Source organism: Rhinatrema bivittatum, chromosome 5 (genome assembly GCF_901001135.1).
Source record: "Rhinatrema bivittatum chromosome 5, aRhiBiv1.1, whole genome shotgun sequence".
Classification (NCBI taxonomy): domain Eukaryota; kingdom Metazoa; phylum Chordata; class Amphibia; order Gymnophiona; family Rhinatrematidae; genus Rhinatrema; species Rhinatrema bivittatum.
The window spans coordinates 31,592,515-31,609,877 of record NC_042619.1 but is presented as its reverse complement, the minus strand read 5'-3'; the positions used below and the strand labels follow the sequence as shown (position 1 = coordinate 31,609,877).

At 42.3% G+C, this 17,363-nt stretch overlaps 1 protein-coding gene across 1 annotated transcript in view; it reads left to right on the top strand.

Moving 5' to 3' along the window:
* TENM4 (teneurin transmembrane protein 4) overlaps positions 1-17,363 on the top strand; it is a 954,015-nt gene that overhangs the window by 484,375 nt on the left and 452,277 nt on the right. The gene's annotated exons all lie outside the window — the stretch shown is intronic.

Below are 17,363 nucleotides of genomic sequence, written 5' to 3'. Positions count from 1 at the left end.
GCCAGGATGACAGTGCTGGAAAGTAGTTTAATGCGCAAGTGGGTGAATTTTAAAAACCCTATGCATGCCAAAGCCACGTGTATATTGGCCCAGGGCGCGCTGCGTGGATTTTAAGAGGCGCCCGGGTATGTGCAAATCTCCCGGTATGCGAGCAAATTTTCTTTTTCATAAAGGGGGTGGGGCATAGGCGTTCTAGGAAATATGAATGAAACCAGCTTGTAAGTATTTATGCGCACACCAGGGTCCCTATCCGTGTAACCTTACTTCTGCTGTGTGCGGCGTGCAAGTCTTGAAACACAAAATACTAGGCTAGTCAGTGGGGTTTCAAGGTTCAGGGCTAATAGGGTAAAAGGGAGGCAAGTTAGGGGGTTTAGGAAGTCCTCTCCTTTACTGGGGCGAACTGGGAACATACTGGGGAAACAGGTAATTGCGTCGTCACGCATTTCTACTAAAATCCCCCCACTTATGCAATCAAGGCGGCATTTGCACGCAGGTGCACGCGTCAATGTAAAACTGTGCGCACATGTACGTGTGTATAGCTGTATATACGCGCATATGTTATAAAATGATCACGTCCATTTGTGCGAGCCGCAAACGCGCATACATGTGCACCTGTGCGCAGGTCTTAAAATCCATCTTTAAATGAGTTGTGAAATAAAATAAATATATTCACGTAACAGGTACAGCACATCTGGTAATATATGTGTCCCCAGACTGTCCTTCTAATGTTTTTCAACCCTGCTGTAGAGGGATTGCCTATGAGGGCGAGAAGGTAATTTAGTCTCCATGCTTGTGCTCTCTTTGATGGCTGTGAGCAATGGTGACAATTTTATGCCAAATGATGATATGAATTTGTACAGTAGGGAAGTATATCGCCTTGCCACCAGATCCTATTAGGGACACAAATTACATTATGACCATGGCCAAAGCAGTGGGATTAAACTTTCCGTAAAAAACAAAAATAAAATAAAATCTTTACATGTTCTTATGGTATCTGTGGTATAAGATTGTCATTTTGCACAGTAAAAGCTTCTGTCTAAAGATAGTACCTTAGGTCAAGAGTGTATTAAGAAAATGCCATACTGGGTCAGACCAAGGGTCCATCAAGCCCAGCATCCTGCTTCCAACAGTGGCCAATCCAGGCCATAAGAACCTGGCAAGTACCCAAAAACTAAGTCTATTCAATGTAACCATTGCTAATGGCAGTGGCTATTCTCTAAGTGAACTTAATAGCAGGTAATGGACTTCTCCTCCAAGAACTTATCCAGTCCTTTTTTAAACACAGCTATACTAACTGCACTAACCACATCCTCTGGCACCAAATTCCAGAGTTTAATTGTGCGTTGAGTAAAAAGAACTTTCTTCAATTAGTTTTAAATGTGCCCCATGCTAACTTCATGGAGTGCCCCCTAGTCCATCTACTATCCCAAAGAGTAAATAGCCGATTCACATCTACCCGTTCTAGACCTCTCATGATTGTTCACCTGTGTAAGCTTTAAAAGATGCCTTTGAATTGCTCAAATGCCTTATTAATTCCAACACAGCCTAGGGAAAGGGTTGGGTGTTAGATTAAATATGGGAAGGTATATGCTTATCTATCCAGAATGGCAGAGGACCAAAGATATAAGACAGCAAAATCATCTTGGATGAGGAGTGATATCCTGCGGGTGGTCAAGCTTGTACAGCTGACAACTGGGATGCATCCTTAGCTAAATCAATGAAAACAGGAACAAGCAGGCAGACTGATTGGGGCAATTGTTTTTTTTATCTGCTGCCATCTATTAATGTATGGCAAGATGACACTTGCTTAACTGTACCATAAAAAAGAGACCTTTCACATAGCAGCTTAAAATAAAGCACTTGCATATTTTACAGACAGCACAACTAATAATTAAACATAATTAAACTTTTTTTCAGCTGGCTGCACACTATGGGCTAAATTTTCTCAAACTTGCATGGAATTTGAACATTTAAATGCTGCACTTAGAAGACTAGTCACATAAATTAGCCTTCTAATACTCCTGATTTTGAGTATAAGTATCTTAGACATCTTGCTCTAGGTGGCCCACAAAGTGGATAGTCTGGAAGCCTGGTTTCAAATCTGATGACCAGATGCAGTTTTCAAAACATTAAACATCTAAATGTAATACCATTATGCATGTAATTTTAAAACAAATATTAAAGCTTGCAAGTAGGAAAATAGTTTTCCAGAGAATATTTCTATTGCTTTTTCTATTTTCTAGCAACAATGTACACCCACTTTAGGTAAAGAACGTTTGCATTGTTTGACTATTTATAAGCTTTTAAAGATGTCTCCCAATTCCTCAAGTGTCTTATTGATTCTCACTCAGCCTCATCTGATATTTCAACTGTTTTGCATTCCTTCTTTTTCTTCTATACTTTTTTTTTGTGTAATATGACGTTTTTCGTGATTTAGGTCTTGATTAGTTTGGAGGTTATTTGATGTCACTTCACTTAATTCAGAGCTTGAATTAATGTGAGTTTAAAAACATACAGGAAATGTTTTTGCTGTAAGTTAGAGACCTTTGCTTCCATGGGCTCCTTCTTGTGATGGCTTTGTGCTTATTTTGCCCTGATGTGTTCTTTACATTTCTTTTTGTATTCTCTGAAGACAAAGCTCACCAGGTAACACAGAGCTTGTTGTGAACATGTCTGGTATGAGTAGAACAAAATTCCCGATTTTTCTGAAAAAGACTAGATATTTTCTATATAAACAGGTGGGGCTTCTCCCCGTTTCCTTGTTTCCATCACCTAGTCATATACAATTCCAGCAAGTGCCACAGTTCTTTGCCACAGAGTTTGTAGTTTTCCTCCTGACCTCAGTTAAAATTGCATGATTTTGCCCTACTGGTTTCCTGGTCAGATTTTTTAACAATGTTCTGCCAAATCCCATTCCCCACTCCTTGAGTTTTTCTGCAGGAAACAGGGCATTGGGCAGAACGTTTGTCAGTTTTTCTCTCACAAGCATGTCTTCTCAGAAGAAACCTGTTTTCTGTTGATTTCACATTGTTTTTTCTTGCTATAAAGCCAATGCACTAAAATGCGCCGCTCTTCACATTAGCGTTAACTTGTGCTATTTAGCTTTTGCAAAGAGCGGCACAAAATCTATGCAAAATAGATAATAAGGTAGATAATTAGATGAAATAACTAATTACCTGTGAATGCATAGTAAAATAATGCACATTAAAACATGCAAATGGTAATGTTGACCTGTTAACCTGAGAAACTTAATTATAATTCATTAAGGTACAGTGAAGTTTTTTGCATTGTCAGCATTAATGCGTTATCTTTAACATGAGAAATTTGCTTCACAACTCATGGCATTAATATGGACTATTATTAATATGGACTATTATTGTTGAGTTTTATCGTGTATTAATCTAATATTTTAGTTACATTATTATTGTTCATAATCTTATTTTGCTATAATTTAATTTTATTGTAAAGCCTGTTGCTAATTTAATGTTCTCTGTAAACCGAGGTGATGTTTGCTAACGAACCGCGGTATGTAAAAAAACTTTAAATAAATAAATAAATAAGTAAATAAATATTAATGCAAGATTATTAACTCATGTTAACGATCCATGTTATTATACTTCAGTACTTTAAGTCATAGCAGTAGCTTCAAATTCTGTCCCAGATGTACATAAAAGATATCTATCTCAAAGTGTGCAGCATTTGTCATGGGAAGGACCAAAATTCTGAAGGCTGTTAAACTGATGTCACTAGAGTGTTTGGACAGGCTTTATGATTTTCTTGCTAGTGAACTTAAGCCAGAGGTCCCCAAACTTGGTCCTCCAGGGCTGCAATCAAGTTGGGTTTTCAAGAGAGACACATGAGATCTATTTGCATGCACTGTCTCCATTGTGCTTACAAATAGATCTTATGCATATTCATTGTGGAAATCCTGAAAATCCAACTGGATTTGGTCCTTGAGGCCCGAGTTTGGGGACCACTGATTTAAGACCAGTTCCAAAAAGCTAGCCTCCCAGACAACCAGTGACATGAAAAGATAGGCACTTAGAGAAGATAAGGCCATCGCGGAAAGATTAAATGATTTCTTTGCTTCGGTGTTTACTGAAGAGGATGTTGGGGAGGTACCCGTAATGGAGAAGGTTTTCATGGGTAATGATTCAGATGGACTGAATCAAATCACGGTGAACCTAGAAGATGTGGTAGGCCTGATTGACAAACTGAAGAGTAGTAAATCACCTGGACCGGATGGTATACACCCCAGAGTTCTGAAGGAACTAAAAAATGAAATTTCAGACCTATTAGTAAAAATTTGTAACTTATCATTAAAATCATCCATTGTACCTGAAGACTGGAGGATAGCAAATGTAACCCCAATATTTAAAAAGGGCTCCAGGGGTGATCCGGGAAACTACAGACCGGTAAGCCTGACTTCAGTGCCAGGAAAAATAGTGGAAAGTGTTCTAAACATCAAAATCACAGAACATATAGAAAGACATGGTTTAATGGAACAAAGTCAGCATGGCTTTACCCAGGGCAAGTCTTGCCTCACAAATCTGCTTCACTTTTTTGAAGGAGTTAATAAACATGTGGATAAAGGTGAACCGGTAGATATAGTATACTTGGATTTTCAGAAGGCGTTTGACAAAGTTCCTCATGAGAGGCTTCTAGGAAAAGTAAAAAGTCATGGGATAGGTGGCGATGTCCTTTCGTGGATTGCAAACTGGCTAAAAGACAGGAAACAAAGAGTAGGATTAAATGGCAATTTTCTCAGTGGAAGGGAGTGGACAGTGGAGTGCCTCAGGGATCTGTATTGGGACCCTTACTTTTCAATATATTTATAAATGATCTGGGAAGAAATACGATGAGTGAGATAATCAAATTTGCAGATGACACAAAATTGTTCAGAGTAGTTAAATCACAAGCAGATTGTGATAAATTGCAGGAAGACCTTGTGAGACTGGAAAATTGGGCATCCAAATGGCAGATGAAATTTAATGTGGATAAGTGCAAGGTGATGCATATAAGGAAAAATAACCCATGCTATAATTACACAATGGTGGGTTCCATTTTAGGTGCTACAACCCAAGAAAGAGATCTAGGTGTCATAGTGGATAACACATTGAAATCGTCTGTACAGTGTGCTGCGGCAGTCAAAAAAGCAAACAGAATGTTGGGAATTATTAGAAAGGGAATGGTGAATAAAACGGAAAATGTCATAATGCCTCTGTATCACTCCATGGTGAGACCGCACCTTGAATATTGTGTACAATTCTGGTCGCCGCATCTCAAAAAAGATATAATTGCGATGGAGAAGGTACAGAGAAGGGTTACCAAAATGATAAGGGGAATGGAACAACTCCCCTATGAGGAAAGACTAAAGAGGTTAGGACTTTTCAGCTTGGAGAAGAGACGACTGAGGGGGGATATGATAGAGGTGTTTAAAATCATGAGAGGTCTAGAACGGGTAGATGTGAATCGGTTATTTACTCTTTCTGATAGTAGAAAGACTAGGGGGCACTCCATGAAGTTAGCATGGGGCACATTTAAAACTAATCAGAGAAAGTTCTTTTTTACTCAACGCACAATTAAACTCTGGAATTTGTTGCCAGAGGATGTGGTTAGTGCAGTTAGTATAGCTGTGTTTAAAAAAGGATTGGATAAGTTCTTGGAGGAGAAGTCCATTACCTGCTATTAAGTTCACTTAGAGAATAGCCACTGCCATTAGCAATAGTTACATGGAATAGACTTAGTTTTTGGGTACTTGCCAGGTTCTTATGGCCTGGATTGGCCACTGTTGGAAACAGGATGCTGGGCTTGATGGACCCTTGGTCTGACCCAATATGGCATTTTCTTATGTTCTTATGGTAGTGCTGGTGGTTCTTAGCCTCTTCGGTGTCCTGCTGAGAGAATAGGCCCAAGAGTTCAGTTAAGTCTTTATCCATCCACCCAGGTCTGAGCAAGAGCTCTAAATTCTCATGCTGAGAGCTAAAAGCAGCAAGCACTGAGAGTCTTGAGAGGAGGCTTCAGGACCGCTTCTCAACACATGGTCTTCCCCACCTTCAATCGAGCAAAGCTACAGTCCAGACCTTTAACCTCATGGCCTTAAAAGAGATCCACTAGGAGGTCTTATGGTTTGATTACAGGACGTTTGCCATCTGATATGAGGATAGGACCCTAGATATTATCTCCTGTCCCACACATGAATTGTCTGAATACTTTCTACATTTCTCAGAGTCCATCCTCAAAATCATCTTTGTTATGGTATACCCCTTTTCAATTGTGCTTATCACCAGCATGTAGAAGGATTATTTTTTTACAACTTTTAGTTGTCAGATTCACATAGGGCTTGCTTCATTTGAAGCCTCCCATCAATCCTCCAGTTGTTTCATGGAAAATAAGAAATTGCCATGCTGGGTCAGACCAATGGTCTATCAACCTCAGCAGCCTGTTTCCAACAGAGGCCAAACCAGGCCGCAAGAACCTGGCAAGTACCCAAACATCAAGAAGATCCCATGCTACTGAAGCAATTAATAGCAGTGGCTATTCCCTAAGTAAACTTCATTAATAGCAGTTAATGGACTTCTCCTCCAAGATCCTACCCAAACATTTTTTGAACCCAGCTACACTAACTGCACTAACCACATCCTCTGGCAACAAATTCCAGAGCTTAATTGTGTGTTGAGTGAAAAACAATTTCTCCTATTAGTCTTAAATGTGCTACTTGCTAACTTCATGGAATGCCCCCTATTATCCGAAAGTGTAAATAACCGATTCACATGTACTCATTCAAGACCTCTCATGATCTTAAAGACCTCTGTCATATCCCCCCTCAGCCGTCTCTTCTCCAAGCTGAACAGTCCTAACCTCTTCAGCCTTTCCTCATAGGGGAGCTGTTCCATCCCCTTTATCATTTTGGTTGCCCTTCTCTGTACTTTCTCCATCGCAACTATATATTTTTTGCGATGCGGTGACCAGAATTGTACACAGTGTTCAAGGTGCGGTCTCACCATGGAGCGATACAGAGGCATTATGACATTTTACATTTTATTAACCATTTCCTTCCTAATAATTCCTAACATTCTGTTTGCTTTTTTGACTGCTGCAGCACACTGAGCCGACGGTTGTAAAGTAGTATCCACTATGATGTCTAGATCTTTTTCCTGGGTAGTAGCTCCTAATATGGAACCTAACATCGTGTAACTACAGCAAGGGTTATTTTTCCCTATATGCAACATCTTGCACTTATCCACATTACATTTTATCTGCCATTTGGATGCCCAATCTTCCAGACTTGTAAGGTCCTCCTATAATGTATCACAATCCGCTTGTGATTTATCTACTCTGAATAATTTTGTATCGTCCACAAATTTGATAACCTCACTCATCGTATTCCTTTCCAGATCATTTAGATATATATATTGAAAAGCACTGGTCCAAGTACAGATCCCTGAAGCACTCCAATGTTTACCCTTTTCCACTGAGAAAATTGACCATTTAATCCTACTCTGTTTCCTGTCTTTTAACCAGTTTGTAATCCACGAAAGACATCGCCTCCTATCCATGACTTTTTAGTTTTCTTAGAAGCCTCTCATGAGGGACTTTGTCAAACGCCTTCTGAAAATCCAAATACACTACATCTACCGGTTCACCTTTATCCACATATTTATTAACCCCTTCAAAAAAATGAAGCAGATTTGTTAGGCAAGACTTCCCTTGGGTAAATCCATGTTGACTGTGTTCCATTAAACCATGTCTTTCTATATGCTCTACGATTTTGATCTTTAGAATAGTTTCCACTATTTTCCCGACACTGAAGTCAGGCTCACTGGTCTATAGTTACGCGGATCGCCCCTGGAATCCTTTTTAAATAATGGGGTTACATTGGCCACACTCCAGCCTTCAGGTACAATGGATGATTTTAATGATTGGTTACACATTTTAACTAATAGATCAGAAATTTCATTTTTGAGTCCTTCAGTACCCTAGGATGCATACCATCCGGTCCAGGTGATTTGCTACTCTTTAGTTTGTCAGTCTGGCCTACTACATCTTCCAGGTTCACAGTGATTTGGTTCAGTTTGCTGACTCATCACCCTTGAAAACCATCTCCGGAACTGGTGTCTCCCCGACATCCTCATTAGTAAACATGGAAGCAAAGAATTAATTTAGTCTTTCTGCAATGACCTTATCTTCCCTAAGAGCCCCTTTAACCCCTCGGTCATCTAATGGTCCAACTGACTCCCTCACAGGTTTCTTGCTTCGGATATATTTAAACAAGTTTTTATTATGAGTTTTTGCCTCTATGGCCAACTTCATTTCAAATTCTGTCTTCGCCTGTCTTATCAATGTTTTCCATTTAACTTGACAATGCTTATGTTTTATCCTATTTTCTTCAGATGGATCCTTCTTCCAATTTTTGAAGGATTTTTTTTTGGCTAAAATAGCCTCTTTCACCTCATCTTTTAACCATGATGGTAATCATTTTGCCTTCCTTCCACCTTTCTTAATGCTTGGAATACATCTGATCTGCTCCTCTAGGATTGTGTTTTTAAACAATGTCCATGCCTGTTGAACACTTTTAACCTTTGTAGCTGCACCTTTCAGGTTTTTTCTAACTTTTTTCCTCATTTTATCAAAGTTTCCCTTTTGAAAGTTTAGTGTTAGAGCTGTAGATTTACTTATTGTCCCCCTTCCAGTTATTAGTTTAAATTTGATCATGTTATGATCACTATTGCCAAGTGGCCCCACCACCGTTACCTCTCTTACCAAATCCTGCATTCCACTAAGAATTAAATCTAAAATAGCTCCCTCTCTCGTTGGTTCCTGAACTAATTGCTCCATGAAGCAGTCATTTATTACATCTAGGAACTTTATGTCTCTAGCAAGTCCTGATGTTACATTTACCCAGTCAATATTGGGATAATTGAAATCTTTTCAAGAAAATACGTTGTATCACAAATATTTATTCTTTATATTGTTGGTGCTATAAATATCTCATAATGATTTTTCATCACAATTTGTATATGAATTTGGGACTTTCATAACACCCATGGTTTAACAAGCATAGACTTGTGTTTGCACCGCTACGGGTCCTTTTTAATCATTGGTCCACTAGTTCAATTTTGCAAAAAAAAAAAATTTTTTTTATTTTCAAGATTTTTCTTAAAATATCAAAGAACTGTACTTCCCTTTATTCTTTGAAATGGTACCATCTCTCTTTTTTTGCATCCCTCACAGCTTTGTTAGACCGACTTCCTTCTTGTTTTTTAAGCCCTTCCAACTTATTTGGTCATTTGTCCTACCAACATTTTTTCCTACGCTACATACAGATAAGGATAAGACTACTCTTCATATTTTTGATTGTATCCGGCATAGACACTCAGGACCATAGAAAGTCCACCCAGTGTTTTCTTTCTTTCGACCCCAGTAGATTTGGCAATACACAGACAAACTGTTCAGTTTCCAAGTGGATAGCAGACTCTATCTCCTTTTATTATTCCTGGGCAGGAGTGACCTTAAACAAGCATGTGAAGGCTCACCATGTTGGGGCCATGGTCACATTATTTGTCAATCTAAGGTTCAGCTCCCTTAAGGAGAATTTTAGGGTTGAAATGTCAAGTTCATTTCACACATTCACATCACATTATTGTCTAGTCATGGCCTCCTGCTGTAATAAAAGATTTATACTATCCTTCAGTCCTAATCCTTCCGTCTTAGGCCCATTTTATGATTTTGATTGTCTCACTGGTTTTTTTTTTTTTAAGGCAACCCATAGCATGGGAGTCTCTTATATGTGGTATAGTGAATGCCCTTGCCGCCAAAGGATTCACAGTTCCTTACCTGTAACAAGAGTTCTCTGAAGACAAACAGTTCACCACTCACATAAACTCTTCCTCTTTCTCTTGGGAGATTTCGTTTCCTTTATATGTCTTGACTAAAGAGGAACTACGCAAAATTGTGGGGCCACCACAACACAGGAAATCCTGCACATGTACAGAAAAAACTTTGAATCTTTTCCAGTAATCTTTAGAATTTTGTTCTGCTTGTAAATGTGACTGGTGAACAGCCTTCTTTAGAGAACATCTGTTACAGGTAAGCAACTTTGCTCTGTGTCTCTCTGCCATTCTGTGACTATTTCTTCAATGTTATTTGGATTCATTTTTGATTGATGATTGTTTGCATCATCTTGGAAATCTGAGCTCATGTACTACAACTTGAGCGGTTACATCTGATATCCTTGTGGGTTAAAGTCCCTGGAGATTTTCTTTATCTGTCGTACTTTGACTTAATGGCATGTGGGAATAATTGATCTTAAAATCCAATGTCCATTTCCAAACTATATTACTAGTTTTTTAGTTTTATCATAATGTATTCTTATAAATTGAAGAAATAGTAGAAGAAATCATAGTTTTCTGTGATATTGGTATGTTGAATGTGTACATAACATATTTAAAAAAGAGGACCCCAGAAATAAAAAAAAACAAAACATTTTCAAAATATATTTTAGACAAACTCTCAAATATAATGGTGTTAAGAATGGTATCAGAAATCATTTTATGCCTGAATTCAAATTTATACCCTAATACTATGCAGTGGGTTCCAAACTGAATCATAGCTGTCATATAGATGTAATCACCTACCACCTTACGCAATTATGTGATTCATCATTTCGACTAAAGCGTTTTTTAAGACCCTACTTAAAAAAATATTTTTTAATTGTCTTATAAATATTCACGGTTCTCCCCGATGTTCAAAGTAACGCTTCCACTTACAGTTACATTTCAGACAGTATTTGAACACTTTTTCTAAGTAGGTTCTGTTAAAAGTTTTAGTAAAAATGATGAATCATGCAGTTGTGTGAGGTGGTAGATGATTTTGCCTATGTACTGACTGGGATTCAGCTTGCAGCTCATTGCGTGGCATGAAGCTGTAGATCTGAACTCTGGCATAAAACGATTTTTGATGCCACCCTTAACACCATTATATTTGAGAATGTGTTTAAAAAATGTTTTCCATTATTTGTGGATTCCTCCTTTTTGTATATGTATTGATATTTTTGTGAGAAGTCTTATGCGCTCATATTTTTGGATTCTGTACATAATCCATGTTTTGTTTTGTTTTTTACATGTTCTGCCAGGTCATGATTGCCATGAAATGTATCATTTTTTTATTTCTGTGGTTTCTTTACCACATAAACGCACGCAAGTTATAAAATGACCACGTCCCTGGGCGCGGGCAAGCGAACGTGCCCACATGTGCGCCCGCATGCCAGTTTGAAAGTTACTGTCCCTAGGTTTGGAAAGGCTAATTATAGAACATGGAGACATAAGTTCATTCAATGAGAAGCTGACAAGGTTAAATGGTAACTTTAAAACCGGTGCGCATGTGCACATTTGCGTGCATATGTCAGCCTGCACCCAGTTACGCGTCATTTTATAACACATGGGCTGCGCACACATGTTTGTGCAAATACCACTTCTACCATTCCCAGTTTTACAAGTTCTGCCACAGTTTGCCCAGTTAGCAGATGGGTCCTCCAACCCCTCCTGGTTTTATAGCCTTCACTCCCTCCACTTAGCCCTAACCCTGCAGATCTGCCTAGTTTTCTTTAAATTTTAATTTACATGGCGTCCGTAGCAGAAGTAAAGTTACACGGCAGGGGGCCTCAGTGCACGCCAGGTCAAGTCAGTATTTACATGCAGAGTTTGGGCTCATGCCCTGAAATACCCAAGCCCTGTCGAGATCATGCCCATGTCACACTCCTTTCTGAAAACTTTTGAGATGTGCGAGCTGCAGGAGATACGCACGTATCTCGGCGGCTTTTAAAATCTGCTCAGCGCGCGTGAGCCCGAATTCTTCGTGCATCCCCTAATTAATGTGCATGTTTGGCTTTTAAAATTCACCTTTTAAGCCTCTAATACTTCGAAGATTATTATTTTTTAGCTGTCTAAAATCATATAATGTCCATATTCAACTGCTGAGCAGCTAGTAAAGTTATCTGGTTAACCTAATCGGCTAACTCCGCTCCTCCCGAGAATGCCTATTGCCCGCTCCTGGAACACCCCCAACTTAACCAGCTATATTCTAGCCGGAGAGCTCTTTAAAAAAATATTTTTAAAATTGCATCTTAGCCATTTTTTAGTTATTCTTCCAACTGGATTTGAATATCTACCCCATATGTGCTTTAAATGAGGGAATTTTGAGCACCAAGATTGAAAGTCCAGTCCTCTGCAAATGCACTCTACCTTTTGTTCATGTAATATTAAACAGACAGCTAAACTTACATACCTTATAAGTGATGAAAAGAAGTTGATTTGTACAATGCAGCTAGCAGAGGCTGCAGTGTACAAATCATCTCCTCTTGTTAGAATTTTCATCACTTATAAGGTCTAAAATTCTTTAATGATGTCAATTTTGCAATGAATACCTCTGAATGTCTGTAACAACACCCTCCAAACCCCAACCCACCTCCTGAAAACTCACCCTGAATCAAAGTGCCCTCTTACAAAGGTCCATTTATAGAGTATCAGACTAAGCCTTATAAAGAGTGTCTGTCTGTCTGTCTCTCTCTTCCCCCCCCCCCCCCCCCCCCAAGAAGAGGTGTAGCAAACTGACATGTGTCAGTGCTGGAACACCCATGTTCCGTATACATGCACCCTTCCTGGCTATTTTAAATTCACGTAGCTCCCTCGTGGCCCACTTACATGCATAGGTGGCTGTTTTTGCGCACACAAGGCTTTTAAAATCTACCTCTATCCTATTATGATTGCTGCTCCAGATCTATATTATGGGCATTTAATGTGCATATAATAGCTGACAAGTCAAAGGAGACGTCAGCTTTTCTGCTGCTGTGCTAAAATTTATACACCCTCATATGGCTATAGAATAAGTGTCTGTAATGGGGAAATCCCAATTTTAATTTGGTTAGAATTGTAAGACCAGAAGTGCTAAAGGGTTTCTTGTCTCAATGGGAAGGCTTCTGTGTATATACATAAGGCCTTGGGGTTATAAACCAGATGACATATGACTGGATAATTATCTCAGCTTAACTCTTAGAGATGTCATTCACTGAGGCGCTTTATCCTTACTGAGAATGGTAGTGCGCAGGTTGAAATTAGGCCTTCCTTCCATTGGTATATTAGAAAGGTGTGTTGCGGTTCTGGCCGCGAGCGCCGCGACCAGACCCTTACCTCCGTGTTTCTGGACCTGTTCCCGCTTTCACTGGCCTAGTTCCTGTCCTGTTCGGCGGCGTCCCGGCCAGGGCCGCGCCGCTGGGAAGCCTTCCACGGATGCCCTGTCTCTAGGCGCGTGCGCCACTTGGGGGCGCTTTTCTAGGCCGTTTCCCGCCAGTGGTGACTCCGCCCAATTCCTGACGTCAGACGCCGTGGCCTTGATAAGCCGGCCGCGGCCACCCAGTCTTTGCCTTGCAACGGGCTTACCTACCGGATCCCTGTTGCGCTGTGCCCTGGAGCGTCCTGCTTTGCTATTCGCTCCGTTCCTGCTTGCCTGCTACAGTAGCTGCTTGGTTCCTGCTTGCCTGCTACGGTACCTGCCTGGTTCCTGTTTACCTGCTACAGTTCCTGCCTGGTTCCAGTACCCGAGTCTTGCTACAGTTCCTGCCTGGTTCCAGAACCCGAGCCCCATTAAAGTACTGACCTACTGTCCTAGTCTGGATCCAGTTCCCAGTCCTGATCCACAACCGCCTAAGTCCCAGTGGCCGGACCCCTACGGGCTCCTCCTGGGGGGGCTTCGGCTTCCATGGGTGAAGCCACCTAAGTCCCAGCGGTTGGGCTCCTGCGGGCTCCTTCCAGGGGGAAGAGCACCTCTACGTCCAGCCTGAACATCTGCCTCCCGGCCTGTGGTATACTAGAGACTTTTGAATACCTTTCCCAGTCTCCTGCAGGTCGGCCCAAGGTTCCTCTAAACTGACATTCCCCTAACAGGTGTACCTCTACCATTGCTCAGTCAGGTATACGATTCCTGGCTGCTTTTCAAACCCTCTTCACTGAACCTCCTAAAGGATTGCAGCAGGAGCCCAGGGGGGTGCCAGAACACCAGCAGGGAGGGGGGGTAAGCCCAGGCTAGAGAGAAAATAGCTTTTTGCTAAGAAGTTATTTTCTTCGTGTGTGAGCATTTGATACTGTATGTCATCCGTATAACCCCGAATGGGGTGAGGAAGAGAGGGCATTATAACTGGGACACATTCTTTGAATGAGTGAAAATGGAAGTACCTTTATAGGGGGCAATTTTGGAAATTTTGCCCTTTTACTATGCATGCTTTGGAGCTAATTTTCAAAGAGAACCCATGACAGATTCCCTTGGAAAGTCAGCAAGCATAAAATGCACGTGCTCAAAGCACTGGCCTACTTTGCACCTGCTGTTTGTGCTGGGGGTGGAGGTTTAAGACAGCACGCGCACAGTGGCAGCCCTTAGACATGTGGGTGACCCGCCGACCCCTCCCCCACCCCAACTCCAACTTTCATATGTGATGTTTAGAAAACAACAAGGCACGGCAGCTGATGATGTAGAAGAAGTGACTCACAGCGGCAGGGAGACCACCCCCACTGGGTCAGATGCCCATAGGCACTTGTGTGCTCTGCCTATTGGTAAATTCACCCCTGCACATGCATTTTTGAAAAGTCCGAGTATCTGTACTATTTTACTTCCCTGACCTAAACATGCCTTCTGGGAATACCTCATTTTAATGCAGCTAAACGTGTGTGCATTTTTAACCCCGTGCATGCTTTTTTGTTGTTCTGAGCAGGGCAGTTTTGGGATAGATAAATTTACCCAAAATTACCCTCTTAACGCTATTTTATAATTTAAGAGGTTCTAAACGAAAAATCATTTGACAAATTACAGTTTGGGAAAACACAGGAGTCCACACTCAAAGCCACAGCATAAAAGCAGAACAGCCTACAGCAAAAAAAAAAAAAAACCCAAATACCGTCATTTCCTAGCGTGTAGCAGATGGATTCAGGACCAATGGGTATAGTGTGCTCCTGATAGCAGTTGGAGATGGAGTCAGATTTCAGTCTGTCGTTAGCACTACATATACCCCTGCTCTTCAGTATTTCTCCATCTCCATAGCAGTTTGGGACTCTACACATGCTTGCACAGCATTAGAAAATCCAAACCCAAAGAAGAAAGAAAATTCCAAAATCTTACCTCTATAAGACGAGCCCCACTCTCCTGCGGTGATACCTAAGGGTCCCTCCCCCAGTCAAGAATTCATAAGAACATAAGAACATGCCATGCTGGGTCAGACCAAGGGTCCATCAAGCCCAGCATCCTGTTTCCAACAGAGGCCAAATCAGGCCACAAGAACCTGGCAATTACCCAAACACTAAGAATTCCTGAGGTGATTTCTGAGATCCCTCAGAAGTAAGCCATGGTCCAGCAGCCGGTTCCCAGCATGGACTCAGCCCCCAGGAGGGAGCGGCTGAGAGGCAGCAGGTGCAAGACCGAGCATAGCGGTGAAGGTATTTTTCCCTCTCCCCCCGCAGCCAGAGACCGCCCGGCACGAGACCGGGAAGCGCCGAGACAAGATAAGGTAAAAATTTTTCTTAAGTCTCCGAGGCTCGGAAAGCCGCACAGATCGCCTGTCGGCGTCTGTCCCATCGGGACTGAGCAGCCTGTCGGCGTCTGTCCCATCGGGTTGAACAGCCCCTTCCAGGCTAGACCCCGATCCGGCTCGAGGGTCCTCCCACGTGGAGACCCTCTAAGGGGGTTGCCATCTTAATCATGTGGTCGCCGGCGCCATTTCCCCCCCTTGATCGCCGTACTGTCCATCTAACTGAGCTATGCACACAGCGGCGAGCCGGGCGCATAACATAGTTGTGTGCACAGCGGCACGTGCATAGGTGCCGTGCGCACAGCGGCACGTGCATAGGTGCCGCGCGCACAGCGAGGTGCACAAGGGTGCTGGGCGCATAGCGCCCCGCTCAACAGTGCCGAGCGCACAAGTTCGGCTGCACCACAGCGGGGCGTGCATCTCCATAAGCGCACAGTCCGGCCTGCACGCATATCTTCGCAGCCTGCACGCACACCTGAGGTTCGCACCAAGTAGGAAATAAGAGTGAGGGCAGCGTGGCGTGCACGCCATAAGGTACCAGCGGAACATGGCGGGAGGCAGCGCCCAAGCCGGTGCGGGGACACCGGAGAGGGCGGCAGGCAGATGCCGTGGCAGCCAGGCGTCCATCCATAGCAAGAGGAGGTGCAAAGAAAGAAAGGTAGGCGGAGTGAAGCCATCGGGGAAGGGGTGGTTGCAACACACGCTGGCCTGCTTCAGAGCCAAAGTGGACGGCAACAGTCTATCTTCCCATCCAGATGTCTCCCGCTTCCTGAGAGGGGTCAATCAAATTCGACCACTAAAGTAGCCGGTACCCCTATGGAATCTCAATCTAGTACTCGACTTCCTAGTGGGAGCTTCCTTCAAACCTACACGCGATCTGACCCTATGGCTACTGACCTTGAAGACTGCATTCCTAGTGGCAATATGTTCAGTCCGTCGCATCTCTGAACTTCGAGCGCTATCCTGCTGGGAACCGTTCCTCAGATTCACACCGGGATCCATACAGCTATGCACTGTCCCCTCCTTCTTTCCAAAGGTGGTTTCTCATTTCCATCTAAACCAAACCATCTCGCTGCCATCTCCAGACGAGAATAAGGACTCGGAAGACTCACGCCGCCTATGCCATCTTAACGTTGGCAGACTCCTAGTCCACTACCTGGAAAGATCGGAATCCGTACGAAAGACGGACCACCTATTCGTCCTTCACAACGGGAAGAAACAAAGGGAAGCTGCCTCGCGGGCAACCATAGCCTGCTGGATCAAAGAAGTAATCAAGGAGGCCTACATAGAGGCAGGCAAGCCTCCACCTCTACAAGTCAAGGCCCATTCCACAAGGGCCCAGGCAGTGTCCTGGGCAGAAACCAAGATGCTGTCACCCGCCGAGATCTGTCCGGCGGCGACATGGTCCTCCATTCACACCTTCTCGAGGTTCTACCGCCTGGATGTTCAGGCCAGAGAGGACACAGCATTCGCTAGGGCCACGGGCAGCCTCCCACCCAGTTTGGGAGTAGCTTTTGTACATCCCATTGGTCCTGAGTCCATCTCTGTTATCTAATCAACAGCTCTCTGCTCTCTGTTACTGTTTTTTTACCTATCCCTCTTTTCCAATGACCAAGTTCTTCATTCCCTGTTTTATTGTAACTTTTTTATGCCTGCTGTGTTAATTGGTTCTCCCCTAGTTCATTGTAAACCAGTACGATAAGACTTGTCTTGAGCATCGGTATATTAAAAGAAATTAAATAAATAAATAAATTAAATAAATCTGCTACACACTAGGAAATGGAGAAATTAC